Source organism: Marmota monax, unplaced genomic scaffold, assembly GCF_021218885.2.
Source record: "Marmota monax isolate L192 unplaced genomic scaffold, Marmota_monax_Labrador192_F-V1.1 WCK01_AAM20220418_F8-fsc00070, whole genome shotgun sequence".
NCBI classification, from domain to species: domain Eukaryota; kingdom Metazoa; phylum Chordata; class Mammalia; order Rodentia; family Sciuridae; genus Marmota; species Marmota monax.
Genome location: NW_026692116.1, coordinates 9,742,956 through 9,761,407, shown reverse-complemented (window position 1 = coordinate 9,761,407; position 18,452 = coordinate 9,742,956). Strand labels below are relative to the sequence as shown.

The 18,452-nt window shown below is 37.1% G+C and overlaps 1 long non-coding RNA gene across 2 annotated transcripts in view; it reads right to left on the bottom strand.

Moving 5' to 3' along the window:
• Positions 1-228: 228 nt before the first annotated feature.
• The window catches only part of LOC124105232 (uncharacterized), a 58,714-nt gene continuing 40,490 nt past the window's right edge, over positions 229-18,452 (bottom strand). The window contains exon 4 of one of the 2 annotated variants that reach the window (XR_006855673.2): positions 229-1,682. This is a non-coding gene — a long non-coding RNA (uncharacterized LOC124105232). Of the gene's footprint in view, positions 1,683-2,219; positions 7,190-18,452 lie in introns of those variants that run through there. The other variant, XR_009228582.1, reaches the window with a different exon arrangement.

The window sequence follows — 18,452 nt, the reverse complement described above, 5'->3', positions numbered from 1 at the left end:
TACTTAGGGTGGATGTGAATATAGGCTGTGAATTTTTTCAGGTTCCAATGTTGTATTGATTATCTGAATGCATGGTTTTGATTTTAGTTACCTTGATTGAAACATGCTAAAAAAGTAATATAATCTATAAAAGAAAAAAATCACACCTTTACTGCTTTCTAGGCCTTAGACTAATCCTGGTAATATTATAATAACAGAAAGGTTTTTTTTTTGGGGGGGGGGGGGGGGGGGGTTTCTATATATTTTCAGGAGATTCAGTAAATAACTGGTCTAATTTAATCTCAGTCTTAAAAAATTTCTTGAGAAAATTAGCAATAACATCCGCTTCCAGTGTGGTTAATTATAAAACATTTAATTTCTAATGAGGTTTTTACTTCCTGACTCTGTTTACCGTACAGTTTCAACATCCTTCTATTGATATGAAATGTGTGGAAACATCAATTTTTTTCCTATTCTTTTAATCTTGATTCTGGAAGCTCTGGTAGAATAGTTAAGAGATACTTAACAGTGGCTAGGGGAAGTCTTTTATTCTCTTTTAGTTTTGAGGGCACACAAATTAACTTGTTTCCTCTACTGAGCTGGGAATTCAGAAAAAAGAACCTGTTGGAAATATAAACATTCCTGTCCTTCCGGACTCTAACATTCCATTAGAAAATTTTATACCTTATATAACTTTTATTAATAGGAGAGCGGAAGTAGTGTTTACTGAGGATGTTTGTTAATGTATAACTGGAAAACAATGTATGATCACTTAACAACTCATATGATGAACTATGTAACCATCACTGTCTGAAGAAATTTAAGTTTTAGCTCAGGTTACCATCAAAAAAAGAATATCAATATTTGTTGAACATCTACAAAGTGTCAGGCATTATGTAAGGCTTTTTTTTTTGCATTTCATTTTATTTAATTTTTAGTGCAGCTCTGTTGCTGGACACTATTATTATTTTTTTAAAAAAATCTGAATTATTAGGGATAAGGAAGTGAGGCTTAAGGGATTTTTGTACTGTGTTTAAGGTCACACATCTAGTAATTATAGGCCTTAGTTTTGAAACTGTTTTGTTTGATGCAAGAATCTATACAATTTCCACTAAAGCACACTGTCTTCATAGTTTTATATCATTAAATGTCTGGTTTCCTGGTTTATTGGACTAGTTTAATAACAGCCAGCACTTCATTAGGGGGTTCTTCTTCCTGTTCAGGAGGATGTAAGCCACCTAAGAAATTAAAGTCTAGAATAATTAGTGAAGAACAAAAGACAAAGTTGGAAAATTAGTTTCAAAGGATGGAGCACCTGATAGGTCCAGTCCACACAGGAGCTGGAGCTAGACAACTAGAAAATGGCTCCCGGGGTTTATTTAAGCATACTTTTTAAAGGCAGGGATAAGGTTTCAGGGGTGGAATTTTGCTTCATGGTGTCTTGAAGTCAGCAGGGTGATTGGCATCTTGGAAGATCATACCCTTCTCTGAGAGGCTGTGTGGCTGGTTGGTTGTAGCAGGTCACCCCATCTCTGGTGCTGTGTGGGACCAGGCAGAGCTTGAATAGGGCTCACAATGTGTCTGGGCAGTCTTAGACAGAGTAAATGTCCACTGGAAGTTCACAGACACCAGATTCTCCTATTCACTAGGCTGCGAAGACCATGTAGTCCACATACAGCCCATGGATGGCTCTCGACAGTGATCTGTTTGGCAAGAATAAATGGGCAGATAGATTCCTATTGAAAAGTGTGCTTGTACTTGCAGAGAATGTGTAATTATTAAAAGAAAAGTCATAAATTTTATAGTTATATTCTCAGATTTTTTTTCTTTAAACAACCCAAGACAATATATGAAGATATCTGTGTGCTAAGAGCATAAATTGGTGGAGAGCAAATGGCTTTGTACAGTTAACCCATCGCTCTCTGCCTCTAACTTCTCTCAAACTTTTAGATTTATGAGGGCATAAAGGTCAGACTGCTGTCTTATTAAATTCTTCTTTTAATGAGAATATGTTAGATGCAAATGAGCAAAATGCTAAAGCTTCATACAGAGTATCTCTGGGTTTTATAATCCTGCTTCAGAAGGGTGGGTCTGTAGAATATAAAGTGAAGGAAAAAGAGCATGCATAATCATATCTATGTAATATGATTGTAACTTTGCAATACATAATACTATATATATATATATATATATATATATATACATCTACATATGAAAGACCTGAAATAAATATGCTAACATGCCACTTATATGGTCATCAGGTAAAAAGCTCTTAGGGCAATTTCTTCCATTTAAAAAAACAATTTCCCCTGCATTTTCAAAATAAAAATATGTTCCTCTTATAATCAGAAGAAGGCAATGCATTTCATCCATATTTTAAAAAGACACATTCTTTCTTTTGAAAGCAGTTCTGATGGGTGTGAGGGTGAGAATATTCTCAAATGGAAACAATTTTGTTTGTAAGGGAATTCAGTTTTAAAGTGGAAGAAGGCATTTGTGTCTCTGATGCCATGGCAACCAGAAGGAAAACTGCAAAGTCCAACAATAGCATGAAAATGTGCCTCAGGAGTGGGTAAGAAGGAGGCAACCTTGGACTTCTTTTTTTCCCACTTCCCCTAGAACAGAAGGTCGCATTGTGTTTTTCTTGCTGACTCCATTGCTTCCCAGCCAGGCTGCTGAGATAGGAAAGAGCAAGCAGTAATAACAACAACCTTTTCCTTAGAAGGTTTTGAGAGAAAAATCTCAGTTTCTTTGAGTTCCTCTGCTTTCCCTTCCCCTTGACATGTTCAAATTCAGTCATTTTTTATTAGGAAGCTCTTAATCTCCTATACATTTTCTTCCCAGGATCCCCAGAACTTGTTCAGCATACTTGAAGCTGTAGGGCTGCATTGATTTCAGCTCTGTGGTCTTTGTTCCCTTCACACCCAAAGAAGGACTCCTCCTATGAATGCTTTCTCTGACCTCAAACCTCAATGTTTCTTTTTGTCTTTGATAACTCAGCTATTGGGTATCCTCTTTACGTTAGAATATTTTTTTCAAACTTAATTTTATTCTTTAGGTAAACTAAATTCCCTCAATGCACTGAAGATTGGTAAGGGTCCTCACTTTGATAACAGAAATTCAAATATTGTGATGATAAAGGCTGCCAAGGGCCTTCTCAGATAAGTATTAAGGATTCAAAACTTTCTCCTGCCTTCTAGCTTGACAGCAGTGTCAAGATAGCAAAGATTGTTGACCTTGGTGCTAGTTTTATTTTATGATTCTGTATGTTTATACTTAAAAACTTTAGTCATCTTAAAAGCCACCAACAATCTGAGCAAGTGGCCTTTAGTTCTGTACTTCAAACCAATTGTGAGCCCTGCTTTTTAACTAACACGAAGAAAAGAAATTGGGACAGAGGGTCTTCAAGGTAACCAGAAAAATAGTTTTAAATAATTGCTTGTCCTCAGTTTGGAAGCTAGAGGTATAGTCTGCAGAATGGAAGGCCCTGTGTGTGATGCCAGGTCATGGCCCTGTGTGACCCTCTGCCATTGAGAATCATAAGAGAGTTGTGCAGCTGCCTAGTCTCTATCTGGCCTGGGAGGCTGATTATTTCAGGAAACTGGCAGTGATGGTGTCATTCCTAGGACTGTGATTGAACCAAAAAGAATGCAGACTTAAGAGCCATGAGAAAGTTAAGTATGGAGGATGTAGGGCTCATCACGTTTATCTTTCTTTTCTGAGAACCTGTCCATAAATGTTGCCTTAAACAGAATGTACTAAATTTCAGCTGCTGCTCAGAATTATTGGTTGTATGGCTGGTAAAAAAAAAAAAATTGACTTCACTTCTTTAATGACTTTTTGAAGCCTGCATGAAGTTTCATTTGTCTTGAACTGGCTCTTGTCAAAAACTTACTTTCCACAGATATAGGATATAATAATGAACTAGTTTCTTAACATACTACCACTTAGGGTCTAGTAGAAAAACAAAATAGTTAATAAGTCAAATTCAGCTAAAAAATGTTGGAGGCTATTTCAGTCCTGAGACAGTTACCATTCTGGTCCAGAAGAGCTTGATGTAGAAGTATCTTAATAAGGGTGCCCATTTATATGGTATTATAGGATGTATGAAAATCTTGCTCACATAACTATCTTATCTGGCCCTCAGTGGAAGTAAAGATCTAAGTATGCAGATTGGTGTCAGTTATGAACAGCTTCAGGCAGGTTCAAGAGTTTTCTTACTGTATCCCTCTAGCAAACTTGGAGGGTACTGGAGCCTTGGTGAAAGCACATTCTGCAGCTGAAGTGCAATGTTGCACATCTGTAGGGCTGAGAGTATTAAAAGTAGGTGCTTAGGTGGGAAACACCATTCCTGTGTGCCTGAACAAATTGTGATCTAGATAGAGTGTAGCCCTTTCAAGTCTGATGGCCATGTTTGTGAACTGCCCAAGTTTAAATGAATTTAGATTAACCCATGATTTAATCAGAATGGTGCCGGATTTCATATGTTGTAATGAGAACCATTTAACAAGCTATGTTCTTCTTGTTGATAAGAAACAGAAAATAGGAAGATGCTATGCAAGAGAGTATAAGAGAGTGGTGATCTGAAACTGAAATAATTTCATTTGCTAAAGTGACCTGGGCATGGACATTTTTTCATAATGCATGTATGCACTTAGTAGTGATTGGCACTTTATAGGTTCTCAGTAAATATTAAAAGGTAAAGTAACAAAAACAATAGGTTATTCATGGCCCTGTAATTATTATTTTTCTTTCACTAGCCTTGAGTACTGATTCCTATATTGCTTTTGGCTGCCATGTTATTCTGTGAACTTGGTTCTTGACATATTAGGTATGCATTAATATCTGTTGAATGGATAAATGAAAGAAAGCAAGCTAGCAGTGCTACTCTGTACTTACTTCAGAGGCAATGATAAAATTGTTTATGCCAGAGCAATTAAAAAAGATTCACATTTCTTAGCATCAAAGTTTTCATTATAATAATAACAGTGGTGTTGGTCAAACAATTTTATATTAAAATAACCAGTATGAATTTAATTTTTCTCTTGATAGATTTTACTACATAGAACTTAAAAAGTTGGAAGCTTAAAAAGACATTTTATTTGAATATTTAAGTATTGGTAGACCTCTTTGGTCCACTTTTTATAGTGAACTTGAATTTTGATCCAAAATTTCACTCACATGTGAAAAAAATTTTCACTTAATTTTTCTGAGAACAGAATTTTTATGTGGCCAGGAATTTAGGTGTCACTAGGAGTTGAAAACAAAATCTTCATCAGTTGCTATCTCTTTCCACCTAATTTCTAAATTTAAGTCTAACTGTGGGTGATATTTTGCAAGCAAGAGGTCAAGTGAGGTAGAGTTAATTCTAGTCTGGACATGTGAGCATCTTCTGGGCAACTTTGTGTCCATCTGATCCCTGGTCATGGATCCACACACACGGCGCCATCTTGCCATCCTAACTCTCGTGCCTTTTATGTCTCTATCTTTCTCCATTACTTAGATGTTCTTTTTGAATATAAAAGTAAAACTTGGCTCTTCCTATACCTCATTAGGATTCAAAAAATTCTGCCACTCACTTTTGCACACCCATACAAATATTTTTTTTTTTCACAGTAACATTACTAGGTTGGTAACAGACACTCTTCAGGTCTTTCTGCTTCTGCAGGATATTCCCTCTCCACAAAGAAAGTAATCTGCTTTTCAATTCCCCAACCAATCTGAGGTTTTGTGAATTCCCCTGTCAATGCAAAGAACTCAACTAAGGGAGGACAGAGAATAGTTTTCTTCTAAGCCACACTACATTTCCTCTGCATTCTCTTCAAATCTTCCTCCCTGACCAATTCTGGGTATGAAAATGTATCTAGTCTGTGGTTTGAGATAAAGGAAGAGAGTGGATTTCTGACTATGGAAGTTTTTTAATTATGCTGAATTTCCCAAAACTTTCTGTGGTATTCTGAGTTCCAAGAATCTTAGGGTATAACATCAAGGACAAGATTCTGATTCTCAAGATCTTTATGTGTACAATGCTGACAACTCTTCAGGCTTTACTAGATTTGACTGGGTCTGTGAACACTATTTGATAACAAATACATATTGTATGCCATGGGCCTATATTAGGTTACTACTAGGAAATAAAAAGAGAAATAGGATAGGGCTAAACTAAAGAAATAAAGTCTTTGGTGATTGTGTGGAGGTGAGTTCAATAATTACAATATTGAGCATGGTCTATGTATCAAGAACTGTACTAGTTCCTGGCAGTGTAGCAATGATCAAGAGAAGTACTTAATGATGATAGAATGTGGTTTAGAGTTTGAGTTCTGAGTTTGAGCTCTGGAAGCAGATGTCTGGAATAAAGAATGCTTTTTTGGTGATTTTATCTTCTATGAGCCTACACAGGCAACAGAAAAATAATGATAATAAATAATAATGATACTTCTCATTTCATGAGATTATTGAGGATTAATTGAGAAAATATGCATGAAATACTAAGCACAGCATGCAGTGCATAGTAAGCATTCAATAAATCTTGGTTATAGTAACAGCTCATCTTTTCCAATCTCCTAGTGTACCTCTTTGCAAAATTTAAAGAATTGGGTTACCCAAACCCCCTTGCATGTAGTGGTCCATATATAATTTAGAGCTCACTTATCAGATGGATTTGTTTGAGGTTTGACTTTGAGTGAAGCCACAAGCCATCCATTTCATGGCAGCGTATGGTGAACTTGTCCTCTGTTACTTTAGCTAAACTTGGACTATGTTTCAGAGTTCCCTTCATTGTATAATTCTGGGTTTGACTGTGGGGTCTTGCAGGAGATTCAGAGGGTGGAAGCAGTGGTCTTATTCTTTTTATGCTTTGCAGGTCTATGTAGGTCACCAGGCACTGCTGTAGCTCATGCATGTCATGTCTTCTGGTTCACCTGGTTGGTGTGGGGCATCAGCCAAGCCCACAGAGCTTCCACCCTCTACTAGATCCTTCCTTTCATCTCTCCAATTCATGGGCCAGGTTTTCACATAAGTGCATGACAGTCGGTACCACTTTCTCCTGTAGGAACTCTATTGTTGAAGTTGGAGGCTCAGAAGCAGTAAGAGAAGCTTCTGGTTTTCTTGTGGGCTCTCACTCATCCTTGCAGGCCCCAGGTTGTCCTTATTCTCTCCTGCTTGACTTCTATCTTTCCTTCCCAATGGTGTCTCCTGCTGGCCTCAGAAGCTAACATCAGGCATGGAAGAAATAGTTGTAAATAAATCATTTAACCACTCATATAATTATGTAAGTCCAAAGCCCACAATAAATTCCATATTTTTTATCTTTTCTAGTGGCTATTTCTCTGACTCAACTTGGAATGAGACAGAGGAATGTAGTCAGTGGTCAGCTACTTCCAGTGGAAGAGGCAGAGTGATCTTGAGAGTCTGGGTGCTTGCCCAAAGCTTAGAACTTATTGGCTTTTGGTAATTTGATGAGCTCCTGCTACCTGCTGATAAACCCTTTTATTCTTTACCTAGTCAAGGTGTTTTTTAATTGTCTGAACCTTCCTCACACCAAACCACATAGCCCATGCTAATCCAGATTTCTTCAGGAATGGGAATTCCAAGAGACCTAGTTCAAGTTTAGCCAAGTTAACAGAGTACAACTTTAACTGGGCTTGTGATGAAGAAATCATTATTGCTCATTTAGTCATGGTTTCTGACCTCATTAAGTGTATGGCCTCTCCAGAGAGAAGAATATCCAAGTTCGATGTGTTCTTTTCCTTCCATTGAAAAGATTTCCTTTGATACTTTTCTCAGTTCTTAGGAGGGAAATAGTAGTGTTTTCCTTTTATTACATCAAAGAAAACTGGAGCTGAGAGCATCTTGCTAAAATTCACATGTAAGGTTGGTGTGAGAGCTGCCTTTCTGTAAGATAGCTCCAGGATTTGGGGAACCACCAAGAAGATGCTGGGAAATATTTTCTTGCTAAACATCATAGGGAAATAAAATATCAAGTTTGGAATCATTAAAAAGTTAAGAAAGAAAAGATTAATAAATAGAAAAAAAAATCCTATTTAAAAAAGTCCTGGCACCCCATCTATCTAAATAGATATAGTTTTTGTATCATAAGAAGTCACAAACACTGTGTGCCTCATATCTGTGGTCTATTTTTGCTTTTCCAAATATAGCTCAATGTTATTAATACACGAGTATTATGATGAAACTTACAAATTGAATTACTCAGACTAAATTATAAACACTATATTGAGTTTATGTTATTGTCATTTAAAAATTCTAAAAGTTTTATTAACATTTTACATTTAATATTTTTCATCTAGCAGATTTCAGGATTTAAGTCCATTCTGTAAATAATAGTATAATCAGGCTTCCCTTAAATCTTTGTTCGGTGATGCAAGTTGTTCCTTCCTCTGTTTTACATTACCCAGTGATATTAAAACACTGATGAGAATGGAGCCTACAGAAAACATGTGTAGGCTTGTTCTCCTGAATCCTAGAGCTGTGGGACTCTGGGTTTAGTCCTTATTTCTTTCTCATGCTCCTATGAAATTCCCTAAATATCTAAGCCTGGTTAGCACTGATGCCTAGTACATACTCTTTATTTCAGAATCTGAGCTGCTATTTGCCAGCATAGAAATAGTGAAATAGTGAAGAAGTTGACATCATAATGAACTGGTGGGGCTGGCTTGCAGGATGAGGTGCTCCTCTGAGAAGAACTAGTCCTAGGGTGCTTTGAAGTCTCTTTGCATACTGTTTCAAGATGAAATATTCAGATCCAACAGAGATTTGAGTACTTATTATATATTAATCCTGTGCTACATATTTGAATGCTATGCCATTTAATCTTTACAACAATCCTGGGAGATTAGGGTTATGATGCATTATCATCTCTGCTTCATAGAGGAGGAAATTCATGCTCAGAGATGTTAAGAACTTGTTAGAGGTTGCATGTTAAAAAACAATGGAATTTGGATGTCCAAACTGGTCCTTTATATGCTGATGCTTTTGAGAGAAAATGGAAGCATCTTAAGCCCTCTTATCTACCTTTCAGCCACATAGATTTTTTTTTTTTTATCAGATGCATGATTTTGTGGATTTTGAGGTGGGAAAAAAACACTGGTTACTGGGATAGACATAACAAATCAAATGACCTTTTAACGAGGACCTTTTAAAGACTTCTCAGGTTAAAATAATAATAGCCACAACACACAATAAAGAATTACATATCAGTTATCAGGACCAAATACTTCAAATCTGGTTTCTGTTTCTTGTTTAGGAAAGTCAGGAAGGTATCTGGGAGAATACATAGTAAATGTGGGGGGATATTTTCTTATTAAAAAAAAAAAAAGCTGGGAGTAAGGAACATATTAGATGCCCCAGAGGTATCTGTTGACTAAATGAACTAGAACTAAAACTACTGTATTTCTTTCACTGATGTCTTCTCTCAACCACCTTATCTCAAGAACTCTCTAAATAATGTTTCAGCATATAAAAGTTTTAGCATATACTTCTTTAGATGCATAAAATGTTTTGTAGAATTTGTTCTGCAAGTGCTTCAGATATGCACAAAAATGCTCTTTATTTGTAGGTGAGGTGCAGGATTCTATTTGTATATTTTAGATTAAGCTTGTCAGTTATGTTTTCTGAATTTTCTGTGATGATTAATTTTAGGTGTCAATTTAACTCTACTGGATTAGGGAATACTTAGACAGCTGGTAAAGCATGACGTTTGGGTGTGTCCATGAATGTGCTTCTGGAAAAGATTGAAGTGAGTCAGTGAACCAAGTGGGGAAGATCTGCTTTCGGTGTGGGTGGGTCCTATCTGCTCAAGGCCCAGATTGAAAGAAAAGGCAGAGGAAGAAAAAAATTCTCTTTTTCTTTCTCCTGCAACTGGGACACCCTTCTCCTGCCACTGGAGATGGGAAATCCAGGCTCCTAGTCTTTGGACTCCAGGACTTATGCACTCCACCCAGGAGTTCTTAGGCCTTTGGTTTTGGACTGTTAGTTACACAATTTGGCTTTCCTTGTTCTAAGTTTTCTGGGCTTGAATTGAGCCATTCTATGGACATCCAGGGTCTCCACCTTACAGATGGCCTTTTATAAGACTTGCCTGCTTCAGTAATCATGTGAGCCAAGTCCCCAAACAAATCCCCACTCATATACTTATCCATATATCTCTATGTATCTTACTGGTTCTGTCTTTCTGGAGAACCTTCACTAATACATTTTCTAAATTTTTTTTTTCTGCTTGTTGTATTTTTGATAGACACATTTTAAAATTTCCCTCTATCATTGTTCTGTCTACTTATTATTCTGTTAGTTTAGATTTGAAGCCAGATTATTAGATGTATACATGTTTATTATTATAACTTTTTAGGGGATGTTACTGCTTATTATTTATTTCCCACAATTTCTTTGTCAATTTTTTTCTTCTAAAACATTTTCTTGTTTGAAACATGAGCTTTATTTTGATTAATATTACTATGTACATCTTTTGTAGACCGTTCCCCTAACTTTCTGTATACTTTAATTTTAATATGTTCCCTTTAAACTGTTTTATTTTTCTTGATAATAACTATTATTTAATGTTTGATTTAATCTGCTTATGTTTATTATGATTATTGATACATTTGAACTTGTTTCTACTATTTTGTTTGTTTTCTGGTTATTGTCTTTTTCTCTGCTTCTTTTTTCTTCCTTTTTACTCATTTTTTTCTCTCCTTTCTTTCCTTTTTATTTTCTTTTTCTTTCTTAAAAGTGATTTTTTTACTACCTTCCTCTTTTTTTGTTCCTCTCTTAGGTGTTAAAATTTCACACACACTGTATATACACATTTACGTATAGTTATACATGTACATATATGTTTTATACATATGTATTTTTTATATTGTGATATTTTTGTGATTCACTTTGATAGTCTAGATACAGATTTATTTGAGTCAATTCTGCTTCTGTTTAGTGCATTCTCTTAATAAGCACTCATAACCTTCTTCCTATTTTAAACATATGTAGCCATGATGATCTCTTTGAAACTGCAGCAACAGCATTCCCTCTAGACCCTTACATTGGAAATACTCTTTCATCTGCTCTTTTATATTGGTTTTGGATCATTTTGTCATTTTTTTCTGAATCTTGGTTAAGTTTTCAGTACTATACACTAGTTTACTAATTTTTTGTGCTGTTTGGACTTTGGGGTAATCTCCTGTGCTGTTTAGACTTTATGGTATTTGAATTTTTAAACAGTATTTTACATTTGTAACATTTTAATGCATTAATTTTACATTCTCTTGTTTTATTTCTCTGACCTTATTTCACATTTTCTCATTTTTAAAACATGGATATGAGCTCCTCAAGGACATCTATGTGGATTTTAGACATTCATATTATGTTTGTTTCATTGACAGCAGAGCTGCTTAACTCCTGCACTATGGACATTTTGGTTCAGATCCTTACTGTTGTGGGTGGCTGTCCTGTGCACTGTGAGATGTTTAGCAACATCCATGGTTACTAGATAACAGCAGCATCTCTAACCTCACCAGTTGAGACAACCAAAAATATTTCCAGCCTTTGCAAATTGTCCCCTAGCTGACAAAACCACCACTACTTGAGATCCACTGATCTAGAGTGAATATATTCCCTGCTAAGTTTTTTTTAAATTAACTTTCATAGTGCTACTTTTTTTCATGAGTTTTAGAATTTGATATGCAGATTTATTCTCTCATACTTTCTGCTGTTACTGTCACTGGTTCCTTGGCTAAGTGCCCAGAACCACATCTTACGCTGGTGGCTGAGGTTCCCACCCCAGGGCTGTTCACTTCTCCTGAAGGCTCCAAAAACCATGATGATGCTAGGGATATCACAGAACACGGTTCCTAGTGGCTGGGCTCAGGTCCTGGTTGAGAGTCTGTGTGTGTTTCCTTTACTGTCTGAGATCCCAGCTTCCTGCAAGTCATTGCCCCAGAGAACTGCAAATGCCAGCTTTTCTCAACTTACTTTTACAACTTTCTTTTATATAGTGAAAATTATTCTAATCCATACCCTCTCCATTGTACAAGACTCGAACTGTACAACAATCAAGACTGTGATGGTTCCCAGATTCAGGAAGGCTTCTGTTCCACACTGCTCTCTGATTCTGTTTCATAGAGATGCTTATTTTGTTCGCAAGCATAGCTTTGGGGCTTTTGGTGCTTTCTTTCCAAATTTTACTATCAAGACTATAATAGGAAGAAGGGCTTAGAGGATAAGAGGGGCTCAAAGTGTGAATTAAGATTCAAATTATTACATTTTATTTTAAAATTCATTATTGGTGAAAAGATATGAGTTAAGACATGGTAGTTCTAATTCTGGTCTTCTAAACCTCAGGATTATTGACATTTTGATAATTATTGGTTAGGGGAAGGAGGTTATCTTATACATTGTTGGATCTCTAAGCTCTCTGCACTAGACACTAGTAGTACCACCCAATCCTCCAAGTTGTGATGAGCAAAACTGTCTGCAGTTATTGGCAAATATGCCTCAGAGAGCAGATCACTCCCAGCTGAGAACCATTGCTCTAGTCTGTGCATGTCTCTTCTATTGATGTGTCATCCCTGGTCATGTAAAATCAGTACTTGATTCCTAAGGTACATAAGAAATATTTAAACTAACTTTTCATCTAAATACCTACCACTGAATCTTTAATGTGTTCAGTTAGTAAGAGTGTCAAGCTGATATTGCCCAATTTTGATGTTAATAGTTTTGGAGTATGTTGAAGAATGTTATGAAGAGCATCAGAAACACCTGTGATTTGTCCTTGACCTTTTCTTGTTCTAATCCCTCTGATAGGACTACATCTAAGATAGTCTATCTCTTTCATAGTAGTTTCATCTAATAAATGTCACTTAACCTTCTCTACATACATATAGATAGGTAATTGGTAGTCACGGGTGATAGGGTGATAGGATCATTCTTTCAGGCTATGGTGTTGGGAGAAGACTGGAGGCCAGTGTTGTAGGAAGGGCTGTTCACTTCTCCTGAAGGCTCTAAAGATCATTTGCATTAGGAGTCCTCTAATCTACCTCTCCTTGAGTGTTCTATACATTCTTTCAGGAAATCAAGGTTGAAGCTTGTTTTGGACTTGTGGAGTTTTATTTTGCAATGAAAAATTGCAGTTCTACACCTAGAAAAGTTCTCAGGCATGCTCCTCTGGTCTTGAGCTGAGGTCTGAGTGAGTAGTAGACACTTGCTACCTTAGTATAAGGAAGGGACAATGACGACAAGTGCTGGGAGGGCTGTCTGAGAGATGGAAACTCTCACTGGTGTCTGCTGGCAGGGATCACAGAGGTTCAGTCTAATGAAAGGTAGGAGAACAAAGGGAAGCATGTCTTCTCACGAACAGACTTTGGCCTGAGGACAGAAGCTGCTTTGTTCCTGTTTTTTTTTTTTTTTTTTTTTTTTTTTTTTGGTGTTCAGAGGAAGCTCTTTCTAACAGGCGCCTACTGTTGCATTTGTTTTCTTAGGTAGGTTGCTTCTCAAGGCCTGGGAGTGTTATTCCACTTGGGTATTAGATGGACTGTGTGAACTAAGGTGTGGTTTTTGACCTTCAGAACTCACTGATGATGAGGATGAGTGGCAGTGTATTGAAGACCAGTCCTGTTGCCAAGACAAACTTCCTCTCCTCCTGAGTCTATATTTTCCTAGCTTTGCAGGGCCTTGAGTCACAGAAAGATGGCATTTTTAACAGAACATGGAGAACTACATCTCTCTGCCAGAGGCTGTCATGGAGCTACAGCTGCAGCACCTGAAGGCCTTCCCTGGAGGGCTGCTGCGAGGGAGAATGTCACCCTGCCTCCTGCTTACTTCCTTTCCTCACACTTTTCCTTAAAATGAAGTTTTTGATTTTCAACTTGCAAGTTCAGGTGCAGCTATATGATAATATTTATGCATCTGTATACAATATGATTATGTGTTGGTATCAAAAAACCTTAATTAAAATATTTAAAAAATATTTGGTGAATGAATAAAATAGTACTAAATCATCATGGCTCTGCTCAAAGACTAGTAACAAACCACATGCAGTGTGCTTTGTTCTAAACTCTTATTTACCACATTTGATTTTTTCTCATCACAAGTTTTAAAAATCTCTGATCTTTCATTAGAGTTATCTATATTTTAGACCTCTTGTTTACTAGATTGTACATTCTTAGTAAGATTCATAGCTTGCTTGTCCCCTTGCCCAACCTTGACAGGTTTTAGCTATCAGTGGGCCAAAGAAGTTCCTAATAAACACCTGTGGGATTGATTCCTCATTAAAAAAAAATAAAGGAATCAGGCAAGAAAATTTCCTTGATCTCTCCAACATGATGGTAATATAAGTACTTGAGAAACAGTTTTACTGCATCCTTATTCGCAAGCTATGTGTTTAAATATCTTTCTTTCTATGACTCATCTTGCTGAAATAAACATCAGGTAACCCAATATTCTGGACCTTTTCTGCCCTTTTATGATACAGATGCATACAACTCAGCGTAAAGCCCTTTTTGTGCCCCAGTGTGCACATTATCTTAAATGTCTTAAGGCAGAAAATAGATTTGGTGATATTGATCCAGATGTTCCCATGAATTTACCTCATGGAACTCTATTAGTCTAGGTCCAGCCAGAGAAATAGCACTACTATGAGTGTTACAGAATCAGGGATTTGTTATAGGGATCAGACCTTAAAAACCTGTGGAAGGAGCCAGATGGGTGCTTGTCAAAAGGGAAATTGGATAATGGGAAAAGAGTTATTAATGTTCTCTTAAAATACTTTCATAGGTGAGTTTGCTGGAAAATTTGAGAAGCTAAGCATGGTCAGCTATTGAGGTGGGAAACACAGCAAGAACTAGTGCAAAAGTCTATAGAAACCTGCTGTATCTATGGGTCTACAGCCAAGCATCCAGTAATGGCCATTGGGCCACCACTGGTCATCATGATCAGCAGTCAGGAAAATAAGCTGAATTCATAGTGGAAGAGACTAAGATAAACAGGAACTTGCTGGTCAACTCTGCATCTGTCTTTCACTGTATCTCACTACAATGATTTTAGAGAGCAATGCCTATTGCTTCACTCCCACATTCTAAGTTTTTTTTTTTTTTTTTTTTTTTTTTTTTACCAGCAAATTTAGAACCACATAAAGAAGAGGATTTTGGGAACCCTGGCTTCCAGCTTAATGATATTGATAATGTAATTATCCAGCACAATAATAATGATAGTATGTAAAGGAAATGTATATACAGTGGATTGCTAAACAGTGTCCAACATGGTTGGCATTTGGGGGAGAGAACAAATACATCCAGCTACTATATACTTTGTATCATCTGATGGTCCATTTGGATTCAGCTATAGGTGGTAAGGTAGACTATCTCTAAGGAAAGCCATACAAATATGTTTATCTAATTCCAATCATGTGACTTACACTGTCTCCACCAAGAAGTGGGTCCTACGTCTTCATCCTGTGAATTTAGGTTCTAATCAATTATGGTGGAAGTGGTGTTGTGTGACTTCTGAGGTTAAGTCTAACAGAGATGCAGCTGTGTCCCTTTCTCTCTGTCAGGATGCTTTCCTATGGAGTCCACCACCATGTTGTGAGGAGGCTCAGACCAAATGAAGAAGCCATTTGTAGATGCTTTGAGTCTTCCAGAAAAGACCCAGACACCTTGAGAGAAACAAGCTGTCTCTACTGTACCCTGAAACTTCCTGATCCACCGAAACCCTGAGAGGTAATGCATGATTATCATATTTTTAAGTCACAAAATTTTGGAGGTGACTTTTAAATGTATCTATAGATAACTAATGTAGGTAGAACCTGGAGGGCTCCTCTTCCACCTGTCTCCTCAACTCACCTTCATTGTATACCCCTTTGCCATCCTTGGTGGTTCCATCCTGCTTCTACCAAGCTATATCCAAGGCTATTGGGATCCATTTTTGGTTCTTTCTAGGAAAACTCAAGAAATACCCTTATAGTCATAGATTGTAACTCTTTCAAACCAATGATCTTCTCTTAGTAGTAATAATCCCCTCTAACAGCATGACTTGAATATGTTGTCAGGTTAGGTAATACATTCCTCTCCCAGGGCAGGAACTGGCACATAGTTTTTTGAATAAATAGTTACTATGACTTAGCATTAAGAGAAGACTGACATGGCTTCATGGTGGGCTTGTTGAGGCTTATGTTAAAGATGGCTTAGGTGGTGGATGGTCCAGAGACTTTGCCCCATAGGAGAGCGGTTTGAGAGATCTAGATTAGGCATAGTCACAAGTAGGCAGGTCTACTGAGGCAATCCAGGGAATCTGTGAGGTCTTAGTGGAAATTTAAGTAAGTGCTGTCCTCATGGAACCAGTGGAGTTTTCTTGATTGCTAATAACATCAAGTTTTAAATCATGTGGCCACTATGATGAGCAGCACTGTAGCCCTACAGGTACCAATTCACATGCTTCACCAACAGGCACTACCATCTGTTTACTAGTGTGGAAAATCAGAAATGAGAACAGAGCCATCCTCAGATAGACTTTATTAACAGTTCTCCAAACTATTCTCGTTCTAAGCACCGTAAGTAACGTGAGCTCTGACTGGGAATTTTTGACCAATTAATATTCAAACTCTTTCTGTGGGTAATATTAACACTGAGAATGATTTTGCTGAAGCTGGTTGAAGTCTTTGTCCTAGAGTCCAAGAATTTATGTTTGAATCTTAGAACTACTCCTTGCTGTGACAATGGGAAACTTTTTAGTCACTGCAGACTTTTGTTTCATTATCTTTAGAGTGAGCCTAATAATAGCATCTGGGTTTACTGTGTAGATGAAATGCCATCAGACATTAATTCATATATGGCATTATTTTTTTCACCTGGCACACAGAAAGCCCTCATTAAGTGGTAACTCTTACTAATACCATTATAAATATATTCCTTCACAAAGGTACTTTTGATTCAGTTGTCCCTTGAAAACATCAAAGCCTTTCATTATGATGCATTTAATTTTCATACTTTATGATTTTTCTACAAAGCAAAAAACTACAAATTAATCATTTAAGTTTGATCTCCTTCATAAAGGAACACTTCCATTACATTCATATCTTTTCTTTCTTGGAATTTCTGTTTTATTACTAAGACATGTGTCATCATATTTAATTTATAACCTCTTATTTTTCTCACATGGTTCTGGGTGTGGTTTTGATTCCTTAATAAAATTTTAAGTACTTTGAGGAAAGATGTCTTACACCACATTTGTGCCATCTTAAGTATTCTAGATAGTTCTAGGCAAAGAGTTAGACTCAAAAAATAATTGTTGATTTAGCCTTTTATTTGGAAGGTAATTAAAATAACATCCCTCCACTGAAATGGATCAAAAGAATAGCTCATGAGATGTCACTGACAGCTCTAGGCTGGGTCCAGAGAGAGATGATCCCTGGGCTTCATGAAGACCTAAATGGATTCTGGCTATATATCACAGGTGCACAAGATATATGAGGTGCCCAGCACACATTCAGTAAAAGAAACTTGTGTAAGCTAACCCAATGATCACATGGCTTCTGTTCTGTCCCTGCCCATTGCTAATCCAAAGTCAGGGAGATATATCTGGAGAGGTGGGGATGGATCATATGCCTGGCTGTATGTCCACACATTAACAAGGTTTTTCTCCTTTCCAGTAACTCCCAGATTTCTCAGAAGACCAAGGACTAGGGTCTGGACTAGAATAGAAAGTTGACAGACAACAGAATGCCATGCTTAAGAGGACTGAGAGAATGGAAAAACTGATCCACAGGAGGTCCACCCTGCCAATTCAGCGGCAGTTGGAGGAAGTGCTTTCAAAACATAATGTGTGGAGGCTGGCAGATCAGCACAGGGAGACATGCCAGAGCTTGCAAGCTCTCTATCTGAGACAGGGTGGATTCCACCTGGCTAAATCATAGCTTTCAAAAGCTATGGTACCTCCCAACATCTGTATCACTGCCAATCTTTCATTATGTATGATCTAGATGGACACTGTTAAGGGAGAAAGCAAAGACAAAATAGTACGGGTATACAGAGTGTTAGTATCCTGGTTTGTAGTAGCTTTCAAAAATATATCATAAATATACTAATTTGTAGTCCTCAGTGGGCTCTGGGTCAAATGATAAACTCCATGAATGCCACTAGCATACAGACATTAGGCACTTAGGTTTCACAGCCCTTAATACTTGCTTATATCATTGAACATGTGAAGAGAACATGGCCATGTTTCTGCTGCATCCTGAATCAGTTTCATAAATGACACACTCTGCAACAGTGCTTTAAACAACCATTAGCACACAGTGACTATCCTATAAAGGGGCTGGCCTGGTTTTTCTTGATTGGGAAGAAATAAACCTGTTCAGCCAGATGACTTCATCCTGATGACTGGGAGAAAAATATAGCAAAATACTAATAAACACAAGAATGATGCCTGTTTCTTGGGGGAGACTAATACGGGAGGGAAGGGTTATGAACTTC